Source organism: Diadema antillarum, unplaced genomic scaffold, assembly GCF_040938485.1.
Source record: "Diadema antillarum isolate AM-2024a unplaced genomic scaffold, OU_Dant_1.0 seq00000876_RagTag, whole genome shotgun sequence".
NCBI lineage: Eukaryota > Metazoa > Echinodermata > Echinoidea > Diadematoida > Diadematidae > Diadema > Diadema antillarum.
Genome location: NW_027271740.1, coordinates 1 through 23,737, shown reverse-complemented (window position 1 = coordinate 23,737; position 23,737 = coordinate 1). Strand labels below are relative to the sequence as shown.

Genomic DNA, 23,737 nt, shown 5'->3' with positions numbered 1-23,737 from the left:
GCACAAACTTGTACTTTAAAGTAGAGTCATCTGCACAAATCTAAAAGTGAAATTCATGAAAGCATAAATTGGGAAACTCTAGAATATCGAATTTCAAGGCATGTTCATTCTATGATAATAATACAAATTTTTTTTTTCATGATATCAGGGACGGATCCAGGTATCTTGTAAGGGGGGCGCAAAGAATATTTCTGATGCTACTTTCGGGTTTCATTAATTTTTCTTTTTGGTTTTATTTCCTTTGTTTTAACAAAAAATAAAAAATAAAGAGGGGGTACGCGCCCGGTGCGCCCCCTCTGGATCCGCCACTGGATATGGTACCTATACTTAATATATACTGAGTATACGAGATAAATCCTCTTATAAAACAATTGGTTACTTTTTAAGGCAAATTGAGAAATTAACTCTACCGAAATCTATAAAATTCCCCAATCTGCAAAAGTACACGTTTCAGTATCGTGAGATGTGCTGTACCAGAAAAGATGAAAGATGGCATCTAATTCTAATCTGTTTAAGTTATCCTCTTCTTCTTCACTAATTCTCTTGCTCAACATAAAGTGAGACTATAGATTATAAATGTTTTGTTAATCATTTTATTTCATAAGCTATCAGGGAAACACGTTTTGTTCCATTGTAAAGTCAACATTAGCTTGCTGTACGACCGGGGACGATTGGACTTTAAATGGAATTCATCTCCTTTGTCAAACTGATTTATTCAATTATTCGTAAGTCTGTACATTTGCATTGATATCTTATTCCTAATACAAAAAAAGAGTAATCTATGAAAATTATATTTCACAATCCTCTTTATATCTGTCATCGTCCTCAGTCTATTCATACACACTGTAGGGAGCCTACTATAACGACTTCAACACACTCGTGATTCACTGTTCTTCTGTTTTTAGTCATGAAGTGCCTCGCAAGATGTATTCCAAAATTAGCAAACTACTGTACTCAGTGAATTCCGCTTCTCTCTCCCTCCATCTCCCCATCTCTCATGATACTGCTCCCGGAAATGGGGCATACGCGGGCCTAGCATACCCTGGATGCGAGAGGTACAGTATTGATGGGAGTGAAGGAGGCGTTTTAGGGGCGTCCCCGTAAATCACGGCCAAGTAAATGGCGCGGCCGGAATTTGTTACCATTTGTTTTTCAGGCTCAACATTTCTTCGTCACAATATTACAATCACATTCGGCCAATTTATATGCTAATTATATAATCATATAATTCTGCATGTACTTACTCATCAATTCTAAGGAATTAAAGTGAAAGGGTTTCAGTCTTTGGCTAAAAAAGTAGAACAATATGCTGGAAACAGCTTGTCATTTAGGCTAACTCGCGAGTCCTACAAGCCGCGTAGTGTGTTATTTGGGGTAGGCCTACTGTGTGCATGAAAAAATTTACACGTCAGTGTTTTCCTATTTATACAGCGCGTGTGCATGTGTGTGTTTCAAGGACGTAATCGTCGAAATATTATTCGCACTTTCATGTAGCAGATGTGAACGATCTGGGGTTCGACCACGAGACCAATTTCAGTCTTGACTGTCCTTTTCTGTCATTGCCATTTAAACATCTAAATTTTGTGCGTTTCTGGAGATGGCACATATTCTTCGAATAGGTATATTAGCAGCAAATCGCTGGGGAGGAGCTTCTTGTTCGTTGACAGGTGTGATTGGTCCACTCAGCAGCTTGACACCAAAATGGCTGCAGTCCAGCCCCGCAGTGGCGGGTAGTGGAGCACGAGCGCTCCGTACCACTTCTGAATCAAGACGTGCAAGTCAGGTTTCTTCTACTGTAATTCCCGAACTCGATGATTTCGAAAGGGATGGCTTCGTTTTCGGCAGTCACCAAGAACTTTACCAGTTTTCAGTCAATGAACCGGAAAAATTCTGGGGAAAGCTGGCAAGATCTAGATTGCAGTGGTTCAAAGAGTTTGATGATGTGATGGACTGCAACCTTCCAGATGGCAAAATTGCCTGGTTCCTTGGAGGCCAAATAAATGTATCAGGTAGATCTATTAACACATCCAAGACATGTCATTATTTTGATGTTTTATATTATAAGCAGTTTTTGTAAACAGATGTAGATGGCAATATGGCTACCAGGTAAGTTTATGGTTTAAAAACTGTAAATAACATGTTTTGAACGTGGTCACAAATTCTGAGGTTGCCTTGGCATTCTTCTCCTCAGATATGGCCTGGGCAACATTCTATGATTAAAGCATTTTAATACCACAGTGTATGTGTGAGCAAATATCACCCACATGTGATATTCTTGTTACATGTAGGACCTATATCATTTTCAGTCTTCTTATTGCTGAAGTATATGTCGTATGTGCTGATATACATGCAGTACAGTGCACTCCCGTTATAGCGAAATGCTCGGGACCGGCCGCAAACTAAATTATCTGAGACATCAGGCCATCCTATCAGACAGTCATCTCCAGTTTTCTGTAATTTGTGGTTGTTATACATTGTGTGGAAGCAACTTAGTGACATATTATTATCATTATCCTGCCTCATATTAAACATTCGAAAAGAAAGCAAGCTCACATTATGATTGTACTTAGGATTGTACTTAGTACTTAAGCACTGCCCAGTATAAAAGACTAAATGTGGCACAAAGGAGATGGGAGAATTAAGGAAGCTTGAAAATAGATGAATAGTGATTGAATTGGCATATTATTCACTTGTAGGCCAAAAATTGCATTCAATGCCAGATTTGGGCAGAGCAAGAATCACATCAAGTCAACTTGAAATCAGTCACATTTTCAAGGTTCCGTGACGTTTGCTCATCCATGCAACAATTGCTTCAGTGCAATATCTGCACGCTAAGCCAAACAAAATACTTACCCACAATCATAACGCTAGCCCTAATCCTAATCGTCGCATCAAACTTTATAACCTAAAAGTCTATCACAACCCTAACCCTAACCCTAAGTCTTAGGAGAAAATAAGACAGGAGCAATTGTTAAAATGCATACTGGATGCATTTTGGCATACAGTACCTCATATTATTCTATCAAGTATGTGCTCAGTAAAATGATGAACTTAATGAAATTACAACTAGAAAAGCACTCTGAGAGCGCAGACCTCCGCCAAGCAGTTACTTTCCACCGATGATCTTGCTCTTCAGTTTCCCAAAGAGATTTTTTTTTTCTCCTCTCCACCACTGGGGAAAGGCTCTTTGGGCTCTTCCATAGAGATCAGTGATTTCCATTCATAGGTCTACATGCTGAAAAATTTCCCAATATAGAAGCCTTTGTTACGTCATAAACCCTCAGCTGCGCGGCGCGCCTCGCCCTAGCAGAAAGTGGGGCATGCACTTTAGTGCGTGCATGCAAACCTCAAATACGCGCAGCCTAAACTCCCAAGTTCATTGACCCTACCTGCCAAAATATCAAAAATCCTTCATAAATTCCCCAAAAATTGTCAGATCACTACCAAAAGTTAATCGTTTGTTACTTGTGTCATTCTCAACCTTTTCTGCAAGTTTCGTCTCAATCCATTGACCACTTTTTGAGTCATTTACACATGGACAAACGAATGAACTAACTAACGAACAACCCAACGGTAACGAAAACATAACCTCCTCCCTTGGCAGAGGTAATAATTGCTGGTATCAGAAGAGTAGATACAATGTCTTTGTGCTGACAGAAACAGGACAGTGGAAAGTACCATACCATTACCACACCATCTATGGATGACTGTGTGTTGTTTTGAAATCTAGAGTTTGGAGGAGAGGAAGAGTAGAGAGTGGATGCACTCACTGTCTGATGAACTTTCCTTTAATCTGTTTTTTCCATTCATAATGTAACCGTTGAAGCAATGTAGGTCTTTATGAGACCCTGCAGGACACTACAACAATATTTCTCCATTTTGCCTGAATGGATGCTTGGGCATGGGGTCCATATTCTTAACAGGCAAGTGCTTATTCATTTGCTTGCCCAACTTTAAAGGGCACCCAAACCCAAAGTGCAATGTGCAGAGACTCCAACCCCAAGCACCTTCTGATCTGGAGATTCTCCCGCCTGAAACCCCTAGCAAACGGGAGACGTACTCCAAGTTGATGTGTGCGAAGCGCGAAGTTCCTTGCTCTCTCGTGCTATCTAAGGCTTATTTTTCAACATCCAATGGCAATAAGTAAGAAATCCTTTCCAACGGGAGACACAGAGCCAGGGCGGGAGAAATTAAATCTCAAGTGGGAGAACGGGAGATTTTGCAAAAATGGGCTTTCGGCGGGAGATCTCCCGTCGAGAGCAGGAGAGTTGGAGTCTCTGAATGTGGATTGATTGAAAGCAGCAACATTAGAACACATCAGTGAAAGTTTGAGGAAAATCGGACAATCAATGCAAAAGTTATGAATTTTTAAAGTTTTGGTGTTGGAAAAGCTGGATAAGGAGACTATTTGCGGTTATGATGAATGTGTGGACCACAATATAAAGAAAATATAAAGAGAATTCCACAAAAATTCATTATGTAGTATAATGAAAGAGCACTTGACTAACCGCTTTCAGAAAGCAGCTGGGGAATAATTGTTACCCTTAACATATGTCAGTATCAAGTCAATGGAATGTGTAATTTTCATGAAAAATGAATTTTTGTGGAATTCCCTTTCCTCTTTGGGTTTGGGTTCCCTTTAAGTTTTAGTTGATCTGAACAAGTGGACAAATAGGTTTCTAGCACTCTGCCCAGGCTCTTTCATCATTATCGTTCAGTCTATATCATTGTGTGTTCTTTCCACTATAATAGTCAACACCAGAATGAATACATTGTTCATATTACCTCAAGAATTTATTATGCTCTAATACAACACCCAAATGCTGGTATCCTTTTGTAAAGTGATATGAATGAACTCAACTGTTCTGAATTTAAAATTCTTTGTTTGAGCAGGTCATAATTTATACCAGGGTACATTGTAGAGGGGATAGTAGTGTTGATAAAATTAAAATGTTTTTGTTTTTGTTTTGTTTTGTTTTTTCTGTGTGTGTGTGTGTGTGTGCGTCTGTTGTTGTTTTTTTTTTACGAAGGGTTATTCACCCATATAACGTGGATGTTTCCTGTACAAGTTAACATGAGTGCACTCTGAGTATGATCTGTACTTTGTAATATTTGGAGCATAATTGGATACTGATTAGGAGTGTATGGTCAAAATAAGTTTCTTATGTTTCATTTTATGCAATGGACTCACAGAGGATTTGGCTTAATTTAATCAAGGCTTGTATACACTTTAGTATTTCATAGCAACTGACTGATCAGATTTTGGGCCAAATGTGGAAAAGATTTATGACGATACAGCTAAATACACTTGGGTTCAAAGATATAGATTGCACCACAACAATCTGTAGTCATTACAAACTTTTTTTTTCTCAACAATATTTACTTCTTAATGTGGTTGGAAAACCTTGCTACTTTTCTTTTGTTGGTTTCTGTTCTGAATATGAAAAAGAAATATGAAAGAACTGCTAAAATTTGACTTCCTCTTGAAAAAAAAAGTCGTTTACTACCAGTGCATTCTACTTTGTTATTATGAACAGTGCAATTCTGAAAAGCCACTACAGTTTCACTTAAAACAGACTTTAGGACCTCATCTGTTTAAGACAGAGGTATATTTACCACTCAGAAGATTTTTGTTTACTTTTGATGAAAATAAAGAGGCACAGATGCAGAGACTCCAACCCAAAGCACCTTCTGATCTGGAGATTCTCCTGCCTGAAACCCCTAGCAAACGGGAGACTCAAAGTTGATGTATGCGAAGCGCGAAATTCCCAGGGTTCTAGATACTCTCTGGTGCTATCTAAGGCTTATTTTTTCAACATACAATAGAAATAAGTAAGAAATCCTTTCCAATGGGAGACAAAGAGCCAGGGCGGGAGAAATTAAATCTCAAGCGGGAGAACGGGAGACTTTGCAAAAATGGGTTTTCGGTTTTCGGAGATCTCCCGTCAAAAATGGGAGAGTTGGAGTCTCTGCAGATGTCTTGCAGAAGAAAAAGTCTTGATTGTCATACCACCACTAATAAGAATACTGTAAAACATGATATATTCGCGGCATGAAATTTTTGCAAATTGGAGCCAACAGCCTTTTTCGTGGCATGAAATTTTTGCAAATTGCTACTGGCATTCAATGCATGTAGTGTAGACAAAAGCTTTCGCTTGCATTTTAATTTCTTGTTTTACAGTAGTTAAAAATGCAAAAAGAAGAAAACTGACCAGAAATGAATATAATTTATTGGAAATGGAATCCCATTTTCTTTGCTCATTTTTCCGCTAATAAAAATAATACAACAATGAAACAGAACAGCAGTCATGAAATCTGTCCACAAAATGTTCAACTCAGATATAATGTCACAAGTTATATGTCAAAGCCTTCTGAAAAAAAGAAGAAAAATGAGCAAAGAAAATGTGATTCCATTTGTAATCCCATTTTTTTTGCTCATTTTCCGCTATTATAAATTAATAAAACAAAGAAACAGAACAGAAGTCATGAAATGTGTCAACAAAATGTTCAACTCAGAAACATTTCACAAGTTGTAGGTATGTCAAAGCCTTCTAAAACTGTCCTTGTAGCTCTAGGAAACATTGATGCTTGAGAGGGTATTGACGGGAATATAAACAAAACAAAACAACAAACAGAAACAAACAGACTTACCATCAATAAAACAAAGTGAAGAGCTCGGGAAGCCATTAGATTTGCATTATACCAGTGAAGTGTACCGGTACTCTGTGCTACCCGGTACAACTGTAACTTACACTTGTGTGTCTATTGACACATATTCTATTGCGTCTGGGCAGCTGTAATCATTTCGGTTAATTGCTCCATTATGCTACCTCAGGCATGCAGTTTGAACATCTCCCGGGCCAGGTAGATTCTGCATTGTTACCAGTCAGCTATTACAGTGCACACCAGACCATTTCTTGTTATGTTATTTTTAGTACCTCAAATATTGTGTCATGTCATTTGTAGTTACACACACATTTCATGTGAGTTCAGACTTGATGATGGATTTCATACAATTCAAACACAACTCATGAAAAGTGCCCACAATTCTCCTGCATTTTAGCATTGATATATTTTGTAATTCTCACAGTGCTATTGGAGATTTTTGTATGTTATAAACATAGTTCGCAAAATATGAAATGAAAGTTAAACCCAAGAGATTGTTTGACTAAAATTGCTGCTGGTGAGTCAGTGAAAATCAACATGTTTGACAATTTATAAGTTACATTTTATGATCGTTAAAGTTTAGTACCGAGGGTATAAAATTTGACTCATTTTATGAGTTGTTCAGTATGATATAGTAGCTAACCTTTTGACATGAATTTTACACCTATTGCCTTGTATATTTCTCATCTGTTCATGCTCATAAAATAACCATAAAACCTAGTCTTTATAGAAACTGTCTTGGTAATTTGTGTGATAATCTGATGTCCTGCCTACCATTTGCATCGATAGAGGCTCTGAGAAAATGTTTCTTTGTGAAATAACGAGAATAAGAAGCAATTGTGGACTGAACAATGAGGAATAACAAATTTTACATTTTCTCCCAATGAAATGACTATTGGGGTATTATTTTGGTGTTTGTGGGATAAAGTTATTATTTGACATGATGGTAATGGTCAGAGGCCCTGAGGGTCAGTCAATCTTTCTTGATATCTGTTAAACTTTCACTGAATTTTTTATTCATTTTTACTGCTTTATGAAGTGCTAAGTCGCAGTGCTTGTATGAGAAATCACTTTGTTTTTCTCTGTGAAGTGGCATCTTCATTTTTCATTTAGTAAACCCAAAGAAAAAGTCAGTACAACTTGGATGATAATTGTGTCAGCCTAAGAGCATACATTGGTGTGCAGTAGGCCATGTTAAAGGACAAGTTCACCTTCATAGGCATGTGGGTTGAGTGAATGCAGCAATAATAGTGAGAGTTTGAGGAAAATCGGACAATCCTGTCAAAAGTTATGAATTTTTGAAGTTTCTGCTCAGTCACGGCTGCATGAAAACACTAATATACAGTGTAGCTTGTGATGTCACATGAGTACAATGACATAAAGAAAGAATAAAGAAAAATCAACATATTTTCATTTTTCTTGCATAACAAAAGAACACTCGACTTCTGTCTTTCAGGAGGCAGGGGGAATAATATTACCCTTAACATACATCAGTAATAAGTCAAAGAAATGTGCACTGTATCAAAAAAGTAAAGTTTAGTGAAATTCTCTGTATATTTTCCTTATATCGTTGTACACATGTGACATCATACACTGTAGTAGTCTTCCATCCAGCAGTGTCTGCACAGACACTTAAAAAATTCATAACTTTTGAACGGATTGTCCAATTTTCCTCAAACTTTCACTGATGTGTTCTACTTATATTGCTGCATTCTCTCAATCCTTATGTATATGAAGGTGGACTTGTCCTTTAAAGTTCCTGCTTGCAGGAGTAGTAGAAAATCAAAGTGATGGACAAAGGTTTGAGAAACTGAGATGGGTTGGGAAAGGATGTCTACCTGCATACAACATGAAAGTATGCAGAGATAAATAAAGCCTCAATGTATTCACATTCACAAATGCTTTAATATGTGATGTGCTGTAACTACAAACTATTAAGTTAGTCATACATGATTTAAAGCAGGTGGGTTGAAGTGCATTATATGAAGTGGAGTGATAATGAACAAATAAGATACTGCACATTAGGAGATGATAAGGCAGATATTGCTAGAGAGATATGTGAAAGAAAACAAACAAAAGATACTCGTAAAGATAGACATGGAATGAGTGTGATCTGAGATGATACATGCCATGTGTGCAACCCATTGACCTTTTGTACCTGCGGAAGCTGTGAGCGGGGAACATACTTCATGTAACCCTGGCTGTGTAGCTCAAGTGCAGGAACCGTGAGAACAGATCATTTCTCCTGCTAACCCCCTGCAGGTCTTTGCTTTCGTCTCCGATTTACCCCCCAAGGCATTATGGGTAGTCTTCATTTCCAGCAGTAGCACCAGACTGGTTAAAATCTGGTATCAGTGTCTGGCCATTTCGTCAGTAGACATAACATCTCACAAAGTCTGAGTTAGAGTAGCAACGTGTTCATGTCAGCTCCATTATTTATGGTCTTCTCCATGGGCTAAAAACTTCATGCTTAACATGGGTAGGAAAGTATCATGCCTGCAGCATGAAAAATGTGAAAATCTGTATCACATTATGTGTCAGAAATTTAAAAATTTGCTGGATATACAGCTGTACTCTCTAAAAAAAAATTGAGTGAAAATTTTCGCTCTAAAAAGAGTGAATACAAAAAAGAGTGAATTTTGAGTGAAATTGGACTGAATTTTGAGTGAAAATGCTCATTTTCACTCATTTTGGAGTGACGTCAGGGATCACTCGAAGATTTTGGAGTGATCCCTGACGTCACTCCAAAATGAGTGAAAGTGAACAATTTCACTCAAAATTCACTCCAATTTCACTCGAAATTCACTCTTTTTTGTATTCACTCTTTTAAGAGTGAATATTTTTACTCAATTTTTTTTAGAGAGTACTCTAGATTTGTAGATTTTGGTTAATGACATGTTAACAAATAGGACCTACTTACAAGTTTAAATATCATTGGGTGAGAATAATAACGGCGTTGAAGTTGCCGCAAAACCAATACTCATCAACCCAACTTAACGCCCCTCTCATTCTCAACTGACCATATCCAATTCACAGAAATAACTTCAATTCTCCATTGGGGTCAAATGGATATGACTATTGATTCCACAATGTAGCTTGGAAGTAAATTGGAATGGTAATTCATTTGGAATCAGCAATGCAATAGATCATTAATATAATATCTTTCTTGAGACTTTTCTCTTTTCTCACCGTGTCAGAGTGTTTTTTTGGTATGTACGGTTGTAGGAAATCTCAAGTTTTTTCAGTTACAAATTAATGAAATATTCTTTCAATAACCAAAAGTGATATTTCTACTATATCTTTTTAAAAACTTTTTACAACCCCTTTTTGCCAATACTATCATTGGCCAATCTGTTGCTCTAAGTGCATTGATTTTACACACCCAGCAACTTTCTGGCTATTATGGTAAACTCTCCTTAAACACTGTTATCTGTCGCGACGTCTCTGCCGAGTAATGAACTACCACCCTGATCCCTGAAGCTCCGCCCAGCTCAGATACGGTCTGAATGGAATTACAGAGTTCAACAGCATGGTGTAGGTCATGATACGTCATGTGAAATGAAATGTAGTAGTTCAGTCATGGTACCGTAGTGTGTGTTTTATGGGGTGTTTATCAATTTTATTCCTATTTGAGAGGGCGCAAACTTTGATCACTTCAAATTACAATGTGCTTATCTAGTGCAAAGGGAGTTCTCTTTCAGTCATTTTAAGGGCACTTACCGAAAAGATAAGCAGAGATGAAGATTTCTCCAAGGTATGACATTAGTCAACATTATCAACTGGGGGAGCCAGAGCTAAAGTATAATGTCAAGATAGCCTGTGTAACTTGTATTGAATCTAATATTGTTTGGTAGATATTGTAATTTTTTCTCTCTTGTGTTGGTTCACAGACTAAAAAATGGAAACATATTTTCCTCAGCTTTAAGAGATCAGATTCCTCTTCTGTGGAAGGTAAAAATAGCAGAATGTCCCTGGTGGCTTCTGTGTAGTAGTAAAGATATAATGAGAAACTAGTGAGGGATATTGATGTCAGTTCAAAGGGAAATTTTTACCCTGTTGATTTCCTTTACTGGGCTAATTTCAATGATCTTTTGTTGTATTAAATTTGGGGGATTGTTAATTCTATAACCAGTAATTTCAATTCTAATTGGTGATACCGTAGTGATTTTATTATACCCCCGCCAAACGAAGTTTGAAGGGGGTATATAGGAATCAGCGGACGGGCGGTCGGTCGGGCGGTCGGTCGGGCGGTCGGGCGGGCGGTCGGGCGGGCGGTCGGGCGGTTGGTCGGGCGGTCGGTCCGTTGCAAATCTTGCGTCGTGAACTACTTCCTCAGTTTTCAACCGATTCCCATAAAACTTGGCACAGATGTGTGCCTTGGGTTGTAGATGTGCAAGACGTATTTTTTGACTGTACCCAAAAGTACGTTGCCATGGTAACGGCATATTATGGGCAAAAATGGGTACAAATCTTGCGTCGCGAACTACTTCCTCAGTTTTCAACCGATTCCCATAAAACGTGGCACAGATGTGTGCCTTGGGTTGTAGATGTGCAAGACGTATTTTTTGACAGTACCCAAAAGTGCGTTGCCATGGTAACGGCATGTTATTGGTAAAATATAGGGCAAAATGCTTTATGGCAAAACTGCTTCATCAGTGTTCTTCCAATTCTCATGGAATTCATATTGAATGTTTGTCTTAGGATATAGGTCAGCATGACACATTTCTTGACAGTGACAAAAAGTATGTTGCCATGGTAACAGCTCACATATTATGAGCCAAAATGATGGAAAATTTTGTGTTGCAAACTACTTCCTCAGTTTTTGCCCAATTTCCATGAAACTTGGTACAGACGTGTGCCTTTGGTTGTAGATGTGCAAGACGCATTTTTCGACAGTACCCGAAAGTACGTTGCCATGGTAACGGCATATTAATGGCAGAAGATCAAGGAAAGATCTTGCGGATTTAACTACTTCCTCAGTTTTTTGACCAAAGCTTATCAAATGTTGTTTTGACCAAAGCTTATGAAATGTTGTTTGACGGGGGTATAACCAGTCGCTGTAGCGACATTTCTAGTTAAATTACTGTTTTCTTTTCCAAACAAAATCTAATGTCTACCCAGAACATCATATGATTTAATTTTCTTGATATTTTAATCTTGGGAGACACTTGAAAAAAAAAATCATGCTGTGGAGTGTTTCACATGTACAGCATGAAACTGGTATAAAGTCTTTGACCTCAATGGCTGCTTTCAGATGCACATTGCATGTCTTTTTATGTGCAAAAGAGCAAAACTTTATAAATATGCTGACCTGTCTCCTACAGACTTACTTGATTTGTTTCATTTGTTTGACTGCACTCTTGCCATGATAATTGTTCCTTACATAAAGGGTTCATTTTGCCTTTTTAATCACCCTTTTGTTACTATCCTCTTACATAATGCATTCAATTTCTGTTGTATTGTTGGTCCAGGGTTTGAAAAGGAAAGCTTGTTAGTGGCTGGAAATTCAGTTCCTGACTATTTTCAAGTAATATATTTTAGCATGAGAACCTAGTAACAGATCCTTGTCTGGGTGTTGCAGCCGAAATAAGCTATCCGTATGCAATGGATAGTGTGACAATGATATATTTTGTCTGTTAGTTTTACATTGCCCATGGTATTTACATGTGAACTTTGCAGGGGGGAAAACTTTCTAATACCATTAAAACAGGTCCATTGATTTCCAGGGTGATTCTGAGTAAAATGATGGCTTTATACATGACATGGGATGCAAACATGGGATAAAGAGATTAGCTTACGATGAATGATGTTCTTAAAGTTACGAATGTTTGTGTTCCCTGCATTTGGTAATTATGTTTTTCCTGTTTCTTTCAGTTTTATTCTTACTAGCTGCAATTTGTTCTAAATTAGTTACTGCAAAATGCAAATTTTAAAGATGCCTGTGATCGCCTTGAGTCTGTGAAAACATACAATGTATGCATGAAAAAAGGGGCATACTTGTGAAGGGTATTCGGAATAATGAACCTCATGTCATTTTCAGATTAATAAACCTCCGGGATAATGAACCTTCAGAATAACAAACCTGTGAAATACTAAAAGTTCTGTACCCCCTGTGAGATCAGTAGATTTAAATAAACTGGAAGAGTTATTTTCCCTGGTTTTGAAAATTGGTTTGAAGAACAACTTTGATCATATCTATTCCCATTGCTTGAATCTATTTGTTGTCAAATCTCTCAAGATTGATGATCTTCACATTATGTTAAAACTCTACACTGCATATTTCTGCATATAGTATTGCATTGCGAGAGAAATGCCATAAATATATATTCCAGGGCTCGGCACTAACTTTTTTCTCAGGTGGCCCATACGGGCCACCAAAATCATTGAATTTGACATTTTGATGGCCTGAAAGAGAAAAGGGATAGCTCAAAATAAAAGGAAATATAGACATTGATATTGAAAATGAGCTGCCTGATCGGGCCACCAAAAGATAGCTTTTTTTTTGGGGGGGGGGAGGTTTGGTGGCCCAACATTAATTTTTGGTGGCCCCAGGCCACCGCTAATGTCAAGCCTAGTACCCGGTGTATACCCTATGCCAGCATTAGAATGCCTTACAATGTATATAGGATATACATGTACCCTGTGCCAGCATTAAAATGCCGTGTATATCCTATGCAAGCATTAGAATGCTATTTATACCTTAGATGCAAGTGCTAGAATGCCATAATATGTACCCTAAGTGTGCGTTGAATGACATACACCTTTGTATATATCCTATGTAAGCATTAGAATGCCATGGATCATTATTTGATGGCAGTGTAACCCTTTAAAATGTGACTCATCAAATTACCATTGCATTATTATCAGATGAATTACAAATACTGTAAAAGTGGAAATTTTTGCGGTGTTGAAATTTTCGCGCGTTTCGCGCAACCAGAAACTAGCGCAAAAATAAAAGCACGCAAATATTTTTGCCTGCCATACGTTCCTGTGCGTGATGTCTTGATTCCGCGGAATTAAAAACACACGAAACTCTTCTGACCCGGCCAAGGGCGAAAAATTAGTCGCGCGAAAATATCCACTTTTACAGTAGTAATCAGAGTGTTAAAGATGCAAGGAGTATTTAGAAGATGGCTCTGTAAGACATACACCGATGCATAAACCTACATCAAGTTTGAAAATCAGGATAAACACTATGCTGTTGTATTTGATCAAGAAGTGACAGAGCATGCCTCTTAGCGTGCCGGTCATAGAATGAACTGTATAGAGTAAATATCATCCCACTTACCATTTTGTGTGCATTCTGGGACATCTGGTTTCATCATGCACTTCTCTGGTTGTCTTTTAAATCTTGAAAGGGCGACACATTCATGGACAGATTTTTAACTTTAAAGGAGTAAGGAATCCTCATGATTGTCCCTGCTGATAAACAGGGCAAAATAGTTGATGCATCTCACTTATTCAGCTGAAGTATCTGAGCACATTCACAATGCACACTATCCTTGATACACCGAACAGGAGAAACTGAAATTTACTGGACAGATAAAAGACTGGTGAAGAGAAGGAAAATGGAGAAAGAAAGAGAGAGAGAGCGAGAGAGCGAGGAGAAAAACAAACATTCAGGACTGTCTTTCTGTCAATATCTGTGTACAGATATTTGTGACTGTGTGCCTGTGTGTGTGGTTATTTGCCTTGGTGCATTCTTGTGTGGCAAAATAGAAATGAAAGCCAAACTGGATGATTTTTTTTTCCCTTCTGTAAATCTTGTGGTAATGATCAAGTTGGCATCAGAATTTAATACCAAACAATTTTTGCAGGAGGTTCCAATGGAAGGGGGTGAACGAAACGAAGGATTACATAGCAATTTGTCTAATTATCATGCAGATGGATAACAAACATTGCTACGTAGAAGTCTGCATAACATAAATAACACTCTTTATTTGTTTCATGTTGTTAAGGTGTGTTGGAGTAAATGTTTCCTTTTAAAATGATTTATGCAAACTTTGCTGATTGCTTTTATTCCCAACTGCCGTACATCAAATAAACTTTTCAACCACTAGTCTCCAGACACGCCCTTCATTCAATCAGTGCAATTCATTGTCACAGGTATGCTTGACGTAAATACAGACGTCCAAAGCCCCCCTTTTTATTCTTTTAACCCAGGTTTCCTCCTTTTCTGTTCTTTTTTTCTTGTGCTTTCTTGTCTCTTTACACTTATCTTTATTATGTGGGTGGGTCACCCTGTGCTTTGTTAGGTTATGTATACCACAAAAGACTTCATTGTCATTTATGCAAATTGAAGAGTAGAAGAAGTACAGAGTAAATAATTTCTCTGTCCGGTCTTATGCTGGGCTAGCTTTGTTGGTGAGAATTCAGCCATCACATGTTTAGCTGACTGTATGAGTTTCTAGCCTCATTTTTAGATCTGCATTAGACTATGACAGTTTATTTTCTCGCAGTGTGAAGACAGAATGTCAGATTTGAAGAGAGGGATATTTGATCCACAGGAACTCCTTAATCATTAAAGTTATCTACCCAAGAATAAAGTTGAATTGATTTTATGAAAAGAAAAGTAAAAAAGTATGCATTACATATTTCTTCAAAGATCAAAGCACGTAATCATATAATCCTAGGTTTATATATGCCTAATTATGTAAACAGAAAATAAGGGATTTGTGTGTATTTCTTGTTCAAGAATATATGACACTAATGGCATTCATATTTTTGATAAATTAGGGCAATTATTAGAATTTTCAGGCACCTAAACAGTCAGTTTTTTTTTGTTGTTGAATGGATACCGGTACCATATTAGTTGTAACCTTGCGGCGTTTTACTCGTTTTAACTGGGGAAATATGGATTCTTTTGAGCTTTTACCAGTGTAAATGACACTCAAAGCAGCTTTTTTTATTTAAAATCACAGCTATAAAACATTGTATTTGACTTTATCAGAATACTTGTACGAGATTAAATTGGAAGTGAAAAGTAGATTTGTGTCACAATCAAATCGTTTGCTACAATATTGTGAAATATGGAGATGTGAGCCTTTGATTATAGGCAGTTTGTTGATACTGATATCTGTACACAGGATTTTGAAACAAAAGAATTCGTTTTTATTTGATTTGTGTGTGTGTATGTGTGTGTGTGTGTGTGTGTGTGTGTGTGTGTGGTCTATTTTTCTATTTCTGCTTTGGGTGTTTGTTTGTTTTTTGGTCAAATTTGTTATTTTCTTTTTGTGAAAGAGTGGGCATACTTCTTCGTGAATGTTACTTCATTTGATATGGAAAAGTGTTGAATACACCATTATCAAATTTTTATATAATCTCCAAGTTCAAGGTAATTATATTGTCAGTTGTGGTGAGGTATAAGAAAGAGCATAAATGGGCTTTAAATATGCATCTCTGATTGTAGAGAAAAAGCATGACAATTAAACAAGCAGACAAAGTGTTTTAAGTTAAAAAAAAATGGAATTGCTGTATGCTGATGGATGCTGTTCTTCTGATAACATCCATTTCTTCAGGATTCTGTGTAAGAAGGCTAAATGCAATATTTGCGTCTTTTTTTTTCTCCAGTAAACTGCATTGACAGACATCGAGCCTCGGACCCAAATCGTGTAGCCCTCATCTGGGAGAAAGATGAACCGGGCCAGGAGGAGAGAATCACCTACCAGTGAGTAGACCATCTTTCTGCATCATCTTTCTCATGCTTAACCCCTCCCCTCCCCCACCATCTCCACCTTCCTTCCTTATCTCCACTGTAAATTCTTCTTCCATGACCCCCTCTGGTTAAGCACAGATTGCAGGATTACCAAAGTTTATTACAGAATTTCACGGCAGAAGGCTGCGGTATTGGGGGTGCCTTCCCACATTTAAAAAACAAAAACAAAACAGTAGTTCTGCAACCTTTGCATGGTATGATATGCCTTAGTTGCATCAACTATCAGGTTCGAATCAAATGTCATCCTACTTTTTTTGATAAACACATCACTAAATCATTAAGATGGACAAATATTATCCATGCTTTTATTTTTAATTCTGTTCAGTACATGTCATCTCTGTCTCCTAGTTTTATTTAGTGTTCATGTGCATGAACACATTGTGTCCATTATCTTTGCACTTTGTTTGTTGCCAGAACAATTATCACAATTTTTTGTCCCCAGGAACAAATTCATGTTACAAATGGCCAAGAGTCCTGTGAAAGTAAAAGAATAGTTGAGTGCTTGTTGTCAAAGGAAAATTACAGTGAGACGAGCAGTAACCACTATTACCTGTCAGGCTACTAACCCTAAACATGATATCAGACATTGACATCTTGTAATTCCTCTTGGATTGAGATCTATTTTGGTCTTTGAAACCTGTTAAACAATTATCTGTATGATGATCTTTGGCTATGTTTATTTGGACCACTAATCAGTCTAGACTGATAAATCTATTATGATATCAAAGTTTGTTTGATAACATTTATTGCCACCACATGAATGTTGTCATGTTCCTTTCAGTTGCTAGCTCATCTTACAGTAGACCTGATAGTCAAAGTCAATGTCTAGACATTATTGACTAATTGGCATCATTTTTTTTTTCGTTGCTGTGAAGCGAAATAATGACAAAGTTATAGATATTTTATCATATCAACAGAACTATGTCATTATTTTTGTTGTTGTTTTTTTTTCAATCAGAGAAGTGATGTAGTATTTTGTGGAGGTGCAGAAGATGATATTCTTGTCACAATTTGTTATCACAGTTTTTTTTTGGTGTGTGTGCGTGATAATAGATTGCAAATTATTTTTTTTTTTATGGATCTTTTGCAGATTTGTGTGCTTTTTATTGCTTTGTGAAACATCATGATGCATGGGAATACCTGGTAAAATCATTGCTTTTGTCAAGATAACAGGAAAAAAAGCTATGCTGCAGACTCAAGTTAAATTTTCAGCATGACGAATCCTGAAGTCAACTTGAAGCTAAACCTTGGTTATGTTATCATTTGGAAATTGATACACTTTTAGTAAAAGTGGAAGACTTTAACATCCACATCCATATCTTGACTGATATATTTCATCAACTTTTGTACCATAGGATGTAGAGCCATTTTTAGCTCAGTGAGCTATTGCAATCGTTCTTCGCCCGTCGTGCATCGTGCGTAAACTTTTCAATATTTTCATCTTCTTCTTGACAACCCCAAGACCAATTTTCACCAAACTTGGCAGGTAGCATCCCTAGGGGTTTAGAATCTGAATTTGTTAAAATGGGCACCATGCCCCACCCAGGGGGCCCCCAGGAGGCCCCCCCCCCCCAAATTAAGGAAACTTTAAAAATCTTCTTCTGTACAACCAGAGGTGGTAGAGCTAAGTTAATACTATGAGTTAGTACATTAATGACTGCAGTTCCAAGTTTGTTCATGGCGGAGCCAGGGGTGCCCCCCTTGGGGTGGGGGGGGGGGAGGGGGTTGGCGGGAAGGTCCAAATGGGGGCCTAAATTGTACATTTTCATCTTGGAAACCTCATGATGGATGTTCACCAAACTTGGCAGGTACCGGGGTAGCATTCCTAGAGGACTAGGATCTCAATTTGTTAAAATGGTCCTAATGTCCCTCCCAGGGGGCCCCCAGGGGGCCCATCCCCCCCCCCCCAAAAAAAAGGAATCTTTAAAAGTCTTCTTCTCTAGAACCAGTAGTGATAGAGCTAAGTTAATACTAGGAGTTACTGTAGTACATTGATGACTGTAGTTTCAAGTTTGTTCATGGCGGAATCAGGGGTGCCCCCTTTGGGACCCAGGAGAGGGGGGTGGGGTAGGGTCCTAGTGGGGACTTAATTATACATTTTAATTTTCTTCGTGATAACCCCATGAACAATATTCACCAAACTTGGTAGGTAGCATCCCTAGGGATATAGGATCTCAATTTGTTCAAATTGGCACTGTGCCCCACCACCCTGGAGCCCTCCAAACCCAAACCTCCCAAAATTTAGGAATCTTTGAAAATCTTCTCTAGAATCAGAAGTGATAGAGCTAAGTTAATTCATACTATGAGTTAGTACATTAATGACTGTAGTTTCAAGTTTGTTCATAGCAGATCCGGGGGTGCCCCCTTGGGGCAGGGGGAGGGGTGGGGAGGTCCAAATTGGGACCTAAATTGTACATTTTCATCATCTTCTTGAAAACCCCAACGTCGACTTTCACCAAACTTGGCATGTAGCATCCCTATGGGGTTAGGATCTCAGTTTGTTAAAATGGGCACCACGCCCCACCCAGGATCCCCCTGGGTGGCAAAATTAAGGAATCTTTAGTCTTCTTCTGTAGAACCAGAAGTCATAGAGCTAAAATTGATACTATGAGTTGGGGGGGGGGGGGGGGAAGGGGGTCCAAATTTGGGCCCTAATTGTACATTTTCGTCTTCTACTTGAGAATGCCTGGTCAAATTTTAGTAGAGCTGTGTGTAATGTAGATTAGTGACTGCGTGAAAGGTGAACTTACGATACTTGGGTGAGCGCAAAACCCTGGGTCTCTTGTTGAGGGAATGGTATTCTTTGTGGCACAATTGTTGGCTGCAAAACTAATCCCTTTGCTTGTTTGTTTGTTTGTTTGTCTGCAGGCAGCTGTATGAGATGACAAACCAATTGGCCAATGCTCTACGACGTCAAGGCGTGAAGCGGGGGGACCCGGTCGCTATCTACATGCCCGTCTCACCAATAGCAGTCGCTGCCATGCAGGCCTGTGCAAGAATTGGGGCTGTTCACAAGTACCTACCATACTATCCTTTTCTAGGCATGATGAAAAAACAAATGCAAAAACTCAATTGCCAATTTAACCATCCAGCCCAAATCAATTCCATGTAACAATCCTGTAGCAAAACAAAAGCACAGGCACTGATAAGTATCAGTAATAGGGAAAGATATTTTGTTGAGTTCTCATTAAGTCTTATGATTCAGGATAGATATCATTCCTTGTCATTTTGAATTATGTGTTTGTCATCTGAATGTGATCTTCAAGGGATAACAAATTTAGCTTCTGTATGTCGTGTAAGTAACAAATGAATCATGAAGATAGCATCAAATCGTATTTGCCTTCCAAAATGTGGACCAAAGCCATCAATGCTTTACTGTCTCTGAAACTGGACCTTCTTCTTCTGTTCTTTCTTCTTCTTCCTTTTCTATTTTCCCCCAGTAGCGCTTAGAGACATTTCATGTGATAATGCGCTATATAAATGCTGTGAATTATTATTATCAATGCAGACAAGGATATTAAGAGTTGAGCTGATGACTTTGCAGACGTTACTGGTAGTTAGTTGGAAATTTCAAATCCTATTGATCGAATGGTATGGTTACAGCTTGTTATTCCGAAGGTTCGTTATTCCCAATTTCATTTTCGGATTAACGAATCTCCGGAATAACGAACCTTCGGAATAATGCCACAAATGTTCGGATCTTTTGATGAGAAGATGACTGATTTGATGAATCAAACCTGAATCTTTGCAAATGTTTTCATCTCAGAATAGAAGCACAACCTCTTTTCCTCATGTCTATTGGCCAGTGTAAGTGTGTCACAGATGTTTTGGCAAGCAGCATGAAGCAGTTGACTCACTCATCTTGGGAATCAAAGCTCTTTTTTTGGGTGTTGTTGACGGGATACTGAGATGAATGTTTTAATGACATACTTCACACAGGATGTGGACTAGAAGGGGCTGAACCCTCTCCCCCCCCCCCCCCCCCCCCCTTGGCTCCATGAAAAGCAAATAAAGACAGAATGAAAAGAAAAATAGACAAACTGCCTCGCTCCCCCCCCCCCCCCCAAAAAAAAAAAAAAGAAAGAAAGAAAGAAAGAAGAAATAGAATACAAATAAAATAAGATTATAACACATGGGGGCGGGGTGGGAAGACAAGAGGGAGTGTGGGAGAATTGCCCTGTGACCCAACCATGAGCACTTCCCCTTCTCCCAAACTAAAAATCACTCTGTGGCCCCTTTGTCAAAAGTAAGTTTTAAGAGAAGTAGAGTTTGTTTCTGTGGGGATTTTTACAGAAAAGAAGAGAAAGAGAGGGATTCAAGAGAGCAGAAGACAGAGGAGAAGAGAACTAAAAAAGAAATGATACTAGTAATAAAAAAAAAAATGGTGACATTAGAATAGACATGTACTGAAAAGAAGTATGTAATGTGAAAATGAAGATATGGAAAAACTTCTGTGAAAGAATTGCCATTTGACTCACTTGTGCTTGTTTTAAATCAGAGTGATATTGAACATATACAAATGAAAATTTTCTTGTCTAGGTTGACAGACTAGGCAAACTTTAATACAATACATGTAAATTCAAATTTGAGGATATGAAATGCTGCCATATATGTTCATTTTTTTTTCATTTATGCAGCAACAAGTGAATAATATCTATTATAAAATGGGTTCAAGAACGTAGCCAATAGGAAGCGCTGAAATGAGTCACGTGGGCTTTGATTACTTTAGTACCATTGCACTGCAGTACCAGTGCGCACTCAATCAGTTGTTACAAGTGCGTCGCGCGCTACTATACGCGCTGTCAATCCTGTAAACAACTTCTAGTTCGGGCCGGCTGCCGGCCGGTCTTTCTTGTGTGCATAACATATTATGTGGCGTACGTATACAGTACTCTTATACGTACAGTACTTACACATGTGCGGGATTTCCGGGTGCGACGTGCTTGACTCGACTCTCTCGAGCGAGTGCTACATGTAGCTGACTGGTACTGACCCACAAAGGTACGTGAAAAATGCTGTTAGTTTTCGACCCATTTTATAAAACAAATGATGCACAGGATTATTTTGTGGCGTTAGTGGAGATGCAGCTCACTCTCGGGTATTTACAATGTAGTGCCGCCTCCACTAACGCACTCTATCCTGTGCATCATTTGTATAAAGTATCATTCTTGGTTCTTGTTTTGCAGTGTGGTTTTTGCTGGCTTCAGTTCAGAAGCACTGGCAAGCAGAATCATTGATGGTAAGAAATAAACTGATGCTTTCTGACTGAGTAACAATATTTGAATATATCCTCACTGATTTACCAAACTGACATTACACTATACTAAAAGTATTAACTACCTCAGTTTTTGATGAAAATTGATAGGAAAAGTTAGCACAGAAATATTTAGAAATAATGCATTCTATTGTCCTCTGTTTTTATCCTAATTATGCACAAATGTCCACTGTCTCAAACTACTGTGAACCAAATGAATCTTTCTCCCTTGCTTTTCACCAGCATTTTCAAGTAATTCATCTTTGTTTGATTCATGAACTGTATGGTCTGTAGCTACAAGGGAGGACCCACTCTGATTTGCAGCAAAATTGCAGTAATTCAAAGGCGTAAAAAGGTCAGAAACCTGGACGGGTCTGTAAAGGTCCTCCAGCTGGGGTTGCCTCTCACAGATAGCCTGACTTGGGTCTCACTCGACAACCTCCTGGGGACCGTTTCATCAAAGTTGTCGGCGCTGACAAGTTGTCAGTCTCTGACAATCACCATGGTAACAGTCAGTGACCAAAGCTTCTCAGCCAATCAAAGCCAAGGATTTTACTGAAATTGAACTTGTCAGTGCTGACTAAATTGATGAAACACCCCCCTGTTTGCTTCATGGATGTTTCTTTTCCTATATCCAGGTAATGAAGCATTTCATTCACTAGCTCCCTCCAATTAAGTTTCTAAGGTGGAAGTCCACTTAGTCATTGCTAGGTGGGGCAAGTCTCTGCCATGCTTTGTGTTTGTTAGGGCAACATTTGTGAACAAAGCATGCATAGAATTTGACTACATTACCATAAAAGTGTACTGACAGCGAGAAAGCCTGTGACAGAGGTTAGCTAACATAAGATTTTTCCTGGCGTGAAGCATGGAGATAACTTTAACTTAACTTAAAGGGATGGTATAGTTTTGGTTGAGACCTACAATCTCAGGTTTCTAACTTTTTTTTTTTTTTTTGGGGGGGGGGGGATAATGAGAAACCTCGTATGAAATGTGAAAGAGCATGTAATTCCAAGAGGAATTCAGTGTTTATTTGATAAAGACTGGTTTTGAAATGGCTGGGATATAAAAAACAGAGCGATCCTTAAAATATAAAAGGTGTGACCCACCTTTTGATACGATCACTTTATTTTACTTTGTTTTTTAGATGTCTTAGCCATTCCAAAACTGATTTTCATCAAATAAACTTTGAATTCCAGCTAGAATGGCAGGCTCTGTACTATTTCATAAGTGGTTTCGTGATATCTCGCAAAAAATTAAAGCCCAATCCTCATCTCCACCAATGCTATACCATCCCTTTAAACTTGAAGTGCAAACCATGATGGGAAAGCTACAAATGATTTGTCTCTCTGTGTTTTCTAAAGCTGGAGCTGAAACCATCCTCACAACAGACCAGGCCATCAGAGGAGGAAAGGTCATCAACCTCAAGAAGACGGTAGACAAGCTGTGGCCATGTGTCCAAAGGTCAAGCGGGTATTTGTCTCCAAGCGGACAGGCAACCCAGTTCCCATGTCTGAGAGGGACATCCCATGGAAGAGGTAAGCCTGGTGACAGAGCCCTCTATATACACTTTTTGGTTAACTTAGTGACGGATACCATTGGGTCCCCCCTCTCCTATTGTGTCATACTGTGCTATTTTTGTCTATGTAGCTGTAATTATGTGCCATTATAATATTACTGTACACGTATGTCACTGTTTACTCTTGTAATACTTGTTTGGATTGAAATCTGACATGACTTTAAGATGAGCATACATTTTTAGCCAACCTGTCAAGTGAGCTATTGTGATCGTTCTTCATCCGGAGTCCATCGTGTGTCGTGCGTTGTCTGTCGTGCGTCGTGCGTCGTGTCTCGTGTGTAAACTTTTTACATTTTCATCTTCTTGAGAACCCCACGACCAATTGTCACCAAACTTGGCAGGTAGCATCCCTAGGGAGAGAAGATCTCAATTTGTTTAAATTGGCACCATGCCCCACCTGGGAGGGGGGGGGGGGGGGGCAGGGGGCCCACCCCCTCCCCCCCCCCAAAAAAAAATAGATAAATAAAAATTAAAAAAAATTAAGGAATCTTAAAAAATCTTCTTCTCCAGAACCGGAAGTGATAGA

The 23,737-nt window shown here is 38.5% G+C and overlaps 1 pseudogene; it reads left to right on the top strand.

The window, feature by feature from the left end:
* The first annotated feature begins 1,504 nt into the window (after positions 1 to 1,504).
* LOC139740722 (acetyl-coenzyme A synthetase 2-like, mitochondrial) lies at positions 1,505 to 23,170 on the top strand (annotated as a pseudogene).
* Positions 23,171 to 23,737: the final 567 nt, after the last annotated feature.